Genomic DNA, 13,611 nt, shown 5'->3' with positions numbered 1-13,611 from the left:
AGATCAAGAGAGATAATTACTAATTATTGCATTGCTCCAAAAACTACAAGATAATTATACAAATCCAAGTATTTTTCAAAAACTTTGAGTAACTTTGGGCATTACAGAACGTCAGTGTGAATGGAATGTGCAGATCAGTAGCAGAAGTCCAACAGTTAGCAGAGATCACTGAGAACAAGTGTCACAAAGAGCAGGTCAAGAGGGAGCACTCCTCCCTTTGCTCAACACGAGTATCTCACTTCAGAGCTGCCAGATTCAGCAACATTGGTACAGGGATGCAGCATGCGAAGCACAGGAGGGTTAAACAGTGGCCAAGCAATACCCTAATATGACGAAAATGACTGCAGTAAAAAAAATGAACAATAAGAAGATATTTCATACCTGATTTACACCGTTAGCATTGATATGAGCAAAACCAATGAAAATGGAAGTATATTAGCTGCTTGCCAGTCTTCCTGGAACCTCACTTATGACAAGAAAGGGCAGGAAGATATTGATCAAGTTCCCAGCAATCTCATCTTTTGCCTCTCTTAGTATCTTGGAGTATATCCCATCAGGCTCTGGGGACTTATCCACCTTAATATTCTTTAAGAGACCAGACACTAGCTCCTTTATTTTGAAATGCCCCAGCATGATAGTACTTTAAATTTTGAACTCTCCACACTGACCTCCCTATCCTCTGTGGCCTTCTCGTTAATAAATACTGATACAAAATGCTCATTTAGGACCTCACCTGCATCCTCTCCCTCCAAGCACATATAAGAATCCTGGTGTGGTCCTACCAACTTCATAGAAATCCACTTACTCTTGATGTATGTATAGAATTGCACAGGATTCTCTTTATTCCTTCTTGCCGAGACTTTTCATGGTCCTTTGTGGCTCTGCTAATGCCCCTCTTGTGTTCTTTCCTGGTATCTTTATAATCCTGAAGGGCTCTGTTTGATTTTAGTTTCCTAAGTCTTATATAGAGATTTTTTTCAAAGAGAAAGCTAAGACCATCATCAGAGCCAAAAAGTCCCAAAGCATTACTGATCTCCAATCATTTATTAGTATGGATGATGTTTAAAAAAACTAATAAATCTATAGTTTCAATGTGTAGTATCAGCATCATTGCAAAGGTTGCAGAGTAAAATTTGTAAATATGTTAAGGCTGATTTTAAAAAGAAAGCACGTACAGTTGTTTATGAGATGTTTATGAACATTAGTTGCTGCTTTAGGACTTTCATGCCTTTAAGGACTACATCATGAGACTAATTTATCACTGGATGACACCAGTGTTGTAAACATTTTCGGAGAGACAGTTTTATGAAAAGTTTTGAAGACACCAATACAACTGGTTTGTGTAGCCCAGAAATAGACCCTCCAGCCCATCACATCCATGTCAATCTTTTATGCTCATCTACACTAATCCTAGTTGCTCTTATGTCTGGAATGTTGAAGTATCTATCTAAATGTCACTTAAACTTAGCAAAAGTATCTTATTCCTCCACCTCCTCTGGCAGCACACTCCAGATATCCTCCACCAACTTGTGTTAAAAATTCTCCCCCTCAGTTCCCCTTTCAGATGCCACCTTCTTACGTGATCTCTAGACCCTCTTGTTTTTAATACCCTTACGATGGAGATTCTTGCATCTTAGGTTTATAGTCCTAAGCATTTCACATTGAACTTCCTTAAAGATTAGGAACCCACTAAGCCCAATTAATTTACCCATTAAGACTGCCAGTTGGTTCTGTGAATATATATCAGCCAGCTCCACAGCAGATGACAAGTCCAAAGTAAGTGTATAACCACCAAACTTTGCAATAACGAAAAGCTATACTGTGGTTTACCACCAACTACAGTCACTATAGGATTTTCTACAGTATATTGTGTGCCTAATGTAATTCATCATCAAATCAGTTAATTTATTAAATCAATAATGTAATTCATCTTATTAAATCAGTTAATTTATTAAATCAATTGTGGGTGTATACATAAAGTCATCGAGTAATTTTAAGTATCCATTATGCTTATTCCTGCAATTATTTCTGGAAGGAAGTGTCCTATTTGTATTAAAAATGCGTGAACAATCAAGTAAATTAAAAGGATTTGATAAAGAGATCTCTATCTAAACAATTGGGTCAATTGTTCATAGAATTTATTAACCCAATTAAGAAGTTTGCTAGGAGTCAAATGGAAGAGCATTGGGGTAATGGTCAAGAACTTTCTTTGGTGGGGTATGGCCATTCATGTTCCATGATGTCCTGTGCCAGAGCAGCAAAAATTAACTACATTTATAAATTACTTGATCAATGCGACAAAAAGCCAAGTTTGCTGACAAAACAAAGATGGGTCACGCTGTAGACAGTGTAGATGAATGGAGTGCACTAAATAGACATTAATAGATTAAGCAAATGGGCAAAACTGTGACAAATTGCTTTAAATTTAGGCCAAGGTCATTGTAGGTTTGGAAATTGTTTTCTAGGATTAAATGGTCAATGTAAACTTTATAAGAGTTTCTCTTCACTATTCACATTTAAATGTGGGAATTCACACATTTAACAATCTAGAAACACTGGAAATTCAACAGATTTAAGAGGTGGAGACTTGGGAATACCAATAATCGTTAAAGTTATGGAGGTTCATGAATTTCAAACAGGAATTACACAAATCAGAGTTATATTCCTTCCAATTTATAAAATGAACGGGTGACTTGATTGACAATTTCATGATAAAACGAAAGTGTTACTGTTGGTTGGGAAGTCCAGGACATCGAGTATTTAGAGGTAGGTCATTCAGGAGTCAATCCATGAAACAACTGCATACAAACAGGTCAATGGAAGCTTATAAATCTCTGCAAGTAAAAGGTAGATGTAATTATGAATCTGAAAAACTAAGATTTTTAGAGGCAGATCTATTCAAGGAATGAAGCACTGGGAGGTGAGTCATGGATGTGATTGGTGTGAGGCTGCCTGGGACAAACATTAGAAAGGATCCTTGCATCCTTTTCCAGACCTTCTTTGCAGATCCAGACTCCACAGAGAGGTAAACAATTAGAGGGGTAATAGTCTGCGTGAGGTAGTGATACTTTGGGCCTGTTGCAGATGAGGAGCATAAGGGTTTGCGCAAGAGTACTCTATGTAGCAGAAAGCTGGGTGTGGTAAAGTGGAGTGTGTAGTGAAGGGGTGCATATGGTGGAGAAGACTACATGCCAAAGGGACACATCTTCTAGATGGACTGGTGTGGCAGACAGGTGTGCAGCAATGGCAGGCAAGTGAAGGGGGTGGGGTGTATTGCAGGGGGACATGTGGAAGATATAGCTGTGAAAGGGGAGGTTATATGCTAGAAGAGGCCCTGTTGCCGAGGGGCATGTGGCAGGTAGGCAGTATACAATGTGTTACAGAGGAGGAGGAGGACGTGACAGAGGAATGTCACGAATGCAGAGATGTTGTACCATATGTTCAAGGCACGTGCAGCAAGGGGACACGTGCATTAGAGGAATGTGAATGGTAGAAAACGTGTGTAATAAAGGGGTGCCTGTAACATGTGGCAGAGATGTTTGGCCTTGGCCAAGAGATGCATATTTTGCAGGAACGTTTATGGTGGAGGGGCATGTGCAGCGGATGGGTGTATGATTTGTGGCAAACAGGATGTAGAGTGGAAGGATAAAATTTGTGGAAAGCAGATGTGGAAGTATTGCAAGGAGTGAAGGAAAACAAGTGTGCAAAAGGAAAGCACGCGGGGCAGAGACAAGAGCATTAAAGGAAGGAAGACAAAAAGTTGGTGACATTTTGGATAAAAGGTTCAAGTTTTGGCAGGGAAAGATGGGAAAAGAGGAAACTGAGGATTCAGTTAAGTCCTAGTGCAGGATTCCGACCTAAAAACGCTGGAGATATTTCTCCTGGCAATGATGCCGCCTGACCCGCTGAGTTCCCCCAGCAGACTGTGTGTTGCCCCAGATTCCAGCATCTGCAATCTCTTGTCTCCATGAAATAATGTCTACAAACAGGTGAGGTTCTTCCTATTTACTGTATTAATTCTTAGAAACCCTGGCTAAATCTAACTTTGTATGCTCTGTCAGGTTCGAATTTTTGTTGTGGAATGTTTGAAATAACTTTCAAAATACTAGTTGAAATCTACCTTGGACCTCTAACAATCTCAACATTAATCTGTTATTCTGCTTCTCTGAACAGCTTTTCAAATAGCAGCCAGTCACATCCAAAGTCCTTGATTGTGATAAAATTCCAGCTGGACTACAGGGTGTGAAAAGAACAAAATTAGACAATGATTGTCATCATGACTATAAGAGCTATCCTTGTATTGGCAGGAAGTAGAAATACACTCACAATTCCCTCAGGTACACAACACTACCTCACATTTTCAATAGGGACCATGCTATAATCAAGGGACAGATAACACAGTGATATGTGACCATCTATGACCCCCAACAGGACAGCTACATTAGTTTTGACATCTACAAGGATTTTGTTGAAATGAGACTTCAATTTCCAATGCTATGTTAGGTGTTAAAACTGAAAAAAAAGTATCTAACATTGCACCAGCACATTACCTTAAACACTGCCATGGATCTTCCTTGTCTTTTGTGCATCAAAGTGACATTAATAATCCTGTTATAAATTGCTACACTTCTTTGTTTCATTATCTGATTGTTGTTTTATACTAGAGATGTGAGATTACCCAGTTAGTGCTGAAGAGATCTGCCATCTATGCTTTATTTCTGGCAAAATGCAAAAGATTATTCAATTCTAAATTTTAAAAATGCAATGTTATTGTTGATCTTATTATTAGTCTATACATAATACATTAGTCTACACCTGTTTAGTCAGGTGTCATTCAGTGTATCGTAAGTTTGAATTTTACTTAATGCAATCATAACAAAAAAAGAGGAGACTTGTCAGGTTTTTCTTTTAGTTCCTTGCTACCTCCTGTTTTAAAAAGTCAGTGCTAATTTGGAACCCAACAGCTTTCCTACCAGTGTTTAATTTTTGTTACCAAAAGCTTTAAAATACAGCTAAACACAGCAAGGATAAGCACTGTCAAATGTTGCATAATTTGTCTACCTCAAGAATGTTAAAGGAAAAAGCGAACATCTTGGATGCTGTCATCCTACAAGGTTTGACATTCTCATGAGTACACAGAGTACAATACTTAAAATAGAAAATTTTAAGTGAATGCTAAATTAATTTTATAAAAAAAGACAATCTCAGAAAACGTTCCTAGTAAAACAATGTGTTCACAGTAATGGCAAATATAAATATTCTCTCATACACAGAAGTAGACAAAGAGTGAAAATCAGAGTATTTGCTAATTTAAGCAACGAATGGGAAACTACATGTCAGCAATTTAAGATAATAGCTAAATTGCACTCTAGAATGGACATCTGTATAATGGCCAGAGTACCAGAGTTAATGGTAATGAAAGGAAGATATGTCCAACTGTACAAAAAAGTTTTTAAAATGTTAGCTGCTTGTAGCAGTTCTAAAGAAGTGAAGTATGAAGGTAATTCAGCCTTAAATTATGTTGTTAGAAATTCATTACATTCAGCTATGAGGTCTAGCAAATGAACAACATAACTATTATGAAATTCCAGTCAAGGCACATGACTGAATATTATGGACCAGCCAGTTCAGTATCAGTCATGGGAAAAGTTCTGAAAATAAATTGAAGGAATCTATTAGAATTCATTTGGAGAGGCACAGTTTGATAAAGGACAGATAGTGTGTATTCTGTAACAGAGGTCGTCTTTGATTATTATGCTGAGCATTTGTGAAAACATTACTGCTGTAGTGGACAAGGATAATATACTGGATATTCTATATTTAGATTTCCAGAAAGTTTCGACAAGGCTCTAAATCATAGGTTAATGGTGAGATTAAAAAAATTACAGAAAGAGGGCGAAGTATGGAACTGAAAATTAGCTTAAAGCAAGAAAACAGAAGGCACCCAAAAATGGAAATTTTTCAAAATAGAAAGCGATTTACTGTTTTTTTAATGTATTCATTTCTGGGACATGAAAAGTGCCGGCATGGCCAGTATTTTTTTGCCCATCCCTCGATGTCCTTTCTTTCTTTTTAAATCTTTTTATTGAATAAGTATACAAAAAGGTAAACCATATAAACATTAATACAATGTTAAAATATAATAGAATTCCAGAAGGTATCAATACCAAAAAAAATACTACAAACAATGTAATTTAAACATAAAAAACCAAGATAACATAATAGTATACTAAATTTTATATATATATCAATGGAAAAAAAAAGAAAAAAAAAACCCCAAAAAAAAAACCCACCGTGCAACTAACTAAAAGCAAAGCAAAGCAATGGGCTAACTTGAAACCAAACAGAGTTAAACTTAAAATCACGTCCTCAATCCCGACCTCCTTTAAAAACAGTGAAAAAAAACAAGAAGGGTATGTATTACATTAAATGAAAGTATCGAATAAAAGGTCCCCAAATCTGTTCAAATTTAAATGAAGAATCATAAAGGTTGCTTCTAATTTTCTCCAGATTCAAACATAAAATCATCTGAGAGAACCAAAAAAAGGTAGTTGGAGCATTAAGCTCTTTCCAATGTTGTAAAATACACCTTTTCGCTATTAAAGTAAGAAATGCGATCATTCTACGGGCTGAAGGGGAAAGATTACTAGAAATTTTAGGAAGTCCAAAGATAGCAGTAATAGGGTGAGGAGAGATATCTATATTTAATACCTTAGAAATAATATTAAAAATATCTCTCCAAAAAGTTTCCAAAGTAGGACAAGACCAAAACATATGAGTTAAAGAGGCTATCTGCCCCGAACATCTATCACAAAAAGGATTAATATGCGAGTAAAAATGCGCTAACTTATCTTTGGACATATGTGCTCTATGAACCACTTTAAATTGAATTAGGGAATGTTTAGCACAAATAGAGGAAGTATTAACTAATTGTAAAATCTGCCCCCAATCATCCACAGAAATGGTGAGCCCCAATTCCTGTTCCCAATCTACCCTAATCTTATCAAATGGAGCTTTCCTAAGTTTCATAATAATATTATAAATCATAGCCGATGCACCTTTCTGACATGGATTGAGGTTAATTATCGAATCTAAAATATATGTAGGAGGAAGCATTGGAAAGGAAGAAAGTATAGCACTTAGGAAATTTCTAACTTGTAAATATCTAAAAAAATGTATTCTTGATAAATTATATTTATTAGATAATTGTTCAAAAGACATAAGGGAACCATCTAAAAATTCGATGTCCTTGAGAAGGTGATGGTGAGCTATCTTCTTGAATCAATCCAGGCCCTCTGCTGACAGTGCCACCACATTGCTGTATGGGAGTCAGCTGCAAGATTTTAACCAGCAACATTAAGGGATAATGATATAATTTCTAAATTAGGATGATATATTAATAAGAGAAAAACATGTAAGTGGTAGTGTTTTCAGAGGAAATAATTATGGACTACAGGAAGATGCAGACAAACCATCCCTTTCTGTGAACGCATGGCTCCTCCATAGAGAGGGTTAAGAGTGCCAAGTTCCTGGCACAGTTGGAATCATCTGGTCCTTTAATATCACCTCCTTGAATAAGAAGGCACATCAGTGCCTCCACTTCCGAAGAAGATTGAGGCAAGCAAGGCTCCCATCCCCTCATCTTAACTACGTTTTACAGGAGCACCATTGAAAGCGTCCTGACAAGTTGCATCTCCATCTGGTATGGGAGCAGTTGAGCTTCAGACCAGAAGTCACTACAAAGGAGTGTGATAACGGCTGAGAGAATCATAGGGGGCTTCCTACCATCCATCAGGTTTATTTATCAGGAGTGCTGCGTACGCAGGGCCCTTAGTATTATTAGAGATCCCACCTATCCATCCAGCATCCCCTTTGACTTCCTACCATCAGGCAGGAGACGATGGCGTATAAAAACAAGAATGGCCAGGATGAGAAACAGTTTCTACCCCAGGCCATTAGACTTCTGAACTCACAGCTGCACGGTATTTGAGGTGCCACTGGTTAATCTGTTCCGCACCTTCCAATACTTAAAATCAATGCACGTTAGTTTGTTATTTATGTGTGATTCATCTGTAGATTTTATCCGTACCTTTTTAAGTTAACGTGTGTCATGTGTACTACGTCACTTCACACCTAGGTTCAGAGAAACATTGTCTTATTTCTATATACATTATACATGTCTATAGTTAAATGACAATAAACTTGGCTAGACTTGACTTCACACGCTTGAATGCCTTGTTTTTCTTGGTTATAGTAATCAGTTTGTCCAATTAGCCAGGGTAAGTAATGCAATGCATTTTGTAGATGGCAGACCAGTGGTGCAGAGAATGACTGATTAGAGCAGTGAAGCAAATAGGCTCCTTTGTTGGGACAGTAATGTAAAATCAAGAAGCCTGGTATCCACATGATATTTGTATGGCTCCGAACAACATGCTGGTGGATCTACTTCACACTCACCAGTGCACTCACGTGCTTTCTACAAAGTGGTGCCCTTCACAAGGACTGATCAACAAACTTGAGCCTTCCTGAGAAAATGGTTGTAATCAAAATCAATCCAATCTGAGCCATGTTGTATAAGATATGCCAGCATGTTAGAAAGATACATCAAAATTAAAAATAAAAGATCTTCCATTAAAAAAATGTGCTGAGGCCTTAAAGTAGATATAACCAATGTGTATAAAGGAATGCATCAGAATAAATTAAGCATCTGATGGGTGAGTGAATGAAAATAAACATATTATCCTAGATGAGCACTATAGATAAATGCGAGAATTGTTTGTTATAGTTTTACAAAGCCCTGGTTAAACACACACAGAGTATCACAAATTTCAAAGGGTTCAATTAAAAGATTCAAAGATTACCAAGATTCAAAGGGTTAAATTACAAAAAGAGATTATATCAATTACCCTTGAATTCTGTAAGTGTTAAAAGGGAAGTGGTGACCGAATTTGTAAAAGGAATTGGTAAACAGATACAAAGAAACTTTATTGACTGCATAGAGAAACAACAATAAAAAAGTTAAGCATAAAATTTAACCCAGATTTCCCAGAAAAGGACTCAGCAATTCATTGAATGAACAGTTTTGCCTGAGCTTCCTTCCAAAGAAAGGATTAGATGCCAATGCAACTAATAATTTTAATTCTGTGACAGACAGAATTCTGCAAGACAAAGATATAGAATAGTTCAAAGCCATGGCAGATCACAGAGCTCAAATACTGATCAGCTGGATCGCACTAAATACTGGAAGATTTGAAAGGCTAAGTTGTCTATGCTTTTCATCCAATGTAAAGCAGTTTAAATTTGCCATTCAAGAACAAGGTAGCAATAACTGTTGAGAATGGAAACATTTGGGGTTCAGAGATAATAAACTGTAACAGAAATTAGAATTGCTTACATAAAAGTTGTCATAAAATTAAAAACAATATCCAGAAAGAAGTAAAACAGGAATGAACTATATTAAAGATTATGATCTGAATGGAAAATGGAAAGACTTTACCCCTAAAAAATTATGAGCCACACAAGAAAGTAAATTTGACACAGGTGAAAGGGAAGACATGAGACAGAAAGGGATCTCATATAATTTTCAAACCGGGAAGCAAGTGAACTATAAATAGATAAAGACTATGAAATTGATGAGTTGTAAAGATGAAGCATGCCAGGAATATACATGAAGACATAAAAGAACAATAGGATAATGCTCTTTGCATAAATAAGTATTTTAAAAAGAATACAAAGAAACTCTCTGTCAAAAACTACTAGTAATGAAGAGATGGGACAACTGTGTGAGAATGACAAAATCATTATTTAATGAAAGGGGTTCACAGAGGGAGGAGAAAGTCTGCTAATCCTAGTTACCACAGGAGAAGGCAGAGAATAAAAGCCTTCAAGCAGGTGGTTAACAAAGCTTCAGTCTCTGAAATTTCCTGTCATAGTAAACTGGAGTGATGAGACTGATGGTCCTCATCAATAATTTTATTTATTCCAAATATGAATTACTTGGAAAGCAGTTAATGTAGATTTTTTCCACAAAAGTGGAAAATAATTCTGGCCCAGTCCATTGCAGGAAAGCAGCATCCATCATCAGGGACCCCCAGCACACAGGACATGCTCTCTTTTCACTGCTGTCTCAGGACTCACACCACCAGGTTCAGCAACTGTTATTACTCGTCAACAATCAGGCTCTTGAAACAAGGGGGATAACTTTACTTCCCCATCACTGAAATGTTCCCACAACCTATGGACTCACTTTCAAGGATTCTTCATCTCATGTTCTCAATATTTAGTTATTATTGCTGTTTCTTTCTTTTTATATTTTCACAGTTTGTTGTCTTTTGCACACTGATTAAATGCCCAATTTGGTATGGTCTTTCATTGATTCTACTATGGTTGTCATTCTCTTATGGATTTATTGGGTATGCCCCCTTAAAAATAAAACTCAGGGTTGTATATCGTGTATGTACTTTGATCATAAATTTACTTTGAACTTCGAAATAATGCATCTTTTAATTAGAGACCAGTGAGCACAGTATTTTTTATGTTAAGGGATCACATATAAGGTAATTTTAGTGGATAGAGAAGTATTAGAAGTAGCCAACATAACGTCCTTGTTTAAATAAAGTTCATCTTCAAAAATTTAAAAAGTCTAGAGGTTTAGCCTTACCTAATTTTATGTTTTATTACTGGGCAGTTAATATACGGTATCTTACATTTTGGCTATGTTATATTAATCGTGTAGACTGTCCGGTATGGGTTTCTTTAGAAGCTAACTCTGTTAATAAATTTTCTATTATTTCTCTTCTTGGATCCTCATTTCCTTTATTTGTAAGTAAACTAACTGATAATTTAAAAGTTAAACATACCCTGAGGATCAGGATACAACTTAGAAAACATTTTGGTTTATTGAGATTTTCCCTTTCAAGTCCCATTTATTCTAATTTTTTTTAACCCTCCATGACTGATTTAGTTTTTAAAGAATAGGACAGGTTGGGTATTCAATGTTTTTGGGATCTGTTTGTTGGAGGAAACCTTTTTTCATTTGAGCAATTGTCAGCTAAATATAGCTTACCCAAAACTCACTTTTTTAGATATCTACAAATCAGAGACTTTCTAAGATCTCAATTATGCACATTCCCTATAAGCTCAAATGAGAACTTACGAGACATAATTTTTAATTTGACACCTTTTCATAATGGTTCAATATCTGATATTTATGGTATGTTACTGGAGACGAGCTATGTTCCTTTAGACGAAATTAAGAATCTCTGGGAACAAGATTTACAGATATCAATATCTGAGGAAACTTGGAATGAAATTTTTTAAATCGCTTCTCGGCCTTTTAGCTAAGATCAAGTGTAGTAGGAAAAAACAGAAATTTTTAAACTGATGAATACTTCATCGCTATGTGCTTGCCATTCCCTCATACAATTTAAGGTGGTACTAGAGTCTATATGACTAAAGATAAGCTTTCTCGTTTTTATTCGGATATATCTCCCTGCTGTAACAGACGTAATAATGGAGAAGCTTCATTAATTCATATGTTTGGACTTGTCCGAGTCTTGGAAAATATTGGAAGGAAGTTTTTCAAACTTTTTCTTTACTTTTCAAAGTCAATTTTAGGCCTAATCCTCTGACGGCCCTATTCGGTATTGTTGCAGGACAAGATATCAAGCTGAAGACATCAGATTTACATATTTTGGCCTTTAGCTCTCTTATAGCTAGGAGGGCGCTTTTGTTTAAATGGAAAGATGTTTTTCCTCTTACTCATACTCAATGGTTATGCGACATTATGTCATGCTTAGATTTAGAGAAGATTCGTTGTTCAATTTCTGAATCTCATCAAGACTTTCAAACATTGTGGGGACCTTTTCTGAATTATTTTCAAAACTTTCAAAACCCTCAATTCGTTGTTTAAATTCAGATGTTGGCTATTATTAACTTTTATTATATGAGAAGGTATTTTACCTTTTTATCCCTTAATAAACAGCTTTGGTCTTGGTAGGGATTAGATTCTTTTTTTGTAATAAATTAGTATAGTTCAATATAACTATTGATTAACTTACATGAATACGGGGTAATGAGATTGTTATTAAGGATAGATATAATGTAATTGGTAGTTTAAAAAAAATATTTTTTGACCTTTTATATATACTTTCTTGTACACTGTATTCTTCTATGGAGAAACTAATAAAAAATATTGGAAAGAAGTAGCCAACATTAACTTACCACTCAGTTCTTGATCAACAATAAGATTTCTTTGAGGAGGTTGCAGGAATGTTTAACAATGATTGGAACTTATCTGAATTTCAGACCCAGCTCTCAGAACAGTTTGGTTAAGTGCATGCCCGTGGATTGTAAAATAATAAACTGGGTTGATGCAGCTGCCTGTAAGGAGTTGTATGTTCTCCCCATGACTGTGTGGGTTTCCTTCGGGTGTTCTGGTGTCCTCCCACAGTCCAAAGATGTACTGACTGGAAGGCTAATTGCTCATTGTAAATTGGCCCGTGATTAGGTAAGGGTTAAATCAGGGGCTGCTGGTTGAAGCAGTTCAAAAGGCTGGAAGGGCCTGTTCGGCCTAGTATCTCAATAAATAAATGAATGAGTGAAGGAATGCTACACTGTTCTTTCTTTATTGCTGTGAGTTTATTTTTCCTGGTACCTATCCAGTTGTCTTTTAAGCGTTATTATTGGATTTCTTCCACCAGCCTTTCAGGTGTAACAAATTTGTGGCATCATAAACAAGAGAAAATCTGCAGGTACTGGAAATACGGGCAACACACACACACAAAATGCTGGAGGAACTCAGCAGGTGAGGCAGCATCTATGGAAAAAAGAACAGTCAATGTTTCGGGCTGAGACACTTTGGCAGGACTGGAGAAAAAAAGCTGAGAAGTAGATTTAAAAGGTGGGGGGGAGGGGAGCGAGAAACACCAGGGGATAGGTGAAACCTGGAGGGGGAAGGATGAAACAAAGAGCTAGGAAGTCGATTTGTGAAAAATCAGAAGGCCATGGAAGAAAGAAAAAGGGGAGGGGAGCACCAGGGGGAGGTGATGGACGAGCAAGGAGATAAGGTGAGGTTGGGAAAAGGGGATGGGAAATGGTGAAGGGATGGGGGCATTACCGGAAGTCTGAGAAATCAATGTTCATGTCATCGGGTTGGAGGCTACCAAAATGGAATATAAGGTGGTGCTCCTCCAACCTAAGTGTGGCCTCATCGTAACAGTGGAGGGGGCCATGGATGGACATATCGGAATGGGAATGGGAAGTGGAATTAAAATGAGTGGGCACTGGGAGATTCCACTTGTTCTGACAGATGGAGCATAGATGCTCGTCAAAGCGGTCTCCCAATCAATGTTGGGTCTCACCAATATACAGAAAGCCACACTGGGAGCAACAAACACAGTATATGACCCCTACAGACTCACAGGCGAAGTGTTGCCTCACCTGGAAGGACTGTTTAAGGGCCCTGAATGGTAGTGAGGGAGGAGGAGTAGGGGCAGGTGAAGCACTTGTTTTGCTTGCAAGGATCATTGCGGAGGGACAAATGGTCAAGGGAGTCACGTAGGGAGCGATCCCTGGGGAGGGAAAGATGTGTTTGGTACTGGGATCCCGTTG

General features: G+C 37.1%; 1 pseudogene; it reads left to right on the top strand.

The window, feature by feature from the left end:
• Positions 1 to 11,319: 11,319 nt before the first annotated feature.
• Positions 11,320 to 11,467, top strand: LOC134359139 (U2 spliceosomal RNA; annotated as a pseudogene).
• Positions 11,468 to 13,611: the final 2,144 nt, after the last annotated feature.

Source organism: Mobula hypostoma, chromosome 19, assembly GCF_963921235.1.
Source record: "Mobula hypostoma chromosome 19, sMobHyp1.1, whole genome shotgun sequence".
NCBI lineage: Eukaryota > Metazoa > Chordata > Chondrichthyes > Myliobatiformes > Myliobatidae > Mobula > Mobula hypostoma.
This window is presented reverse-complemented; position numbering and strand designations above follow the sequence as displayed.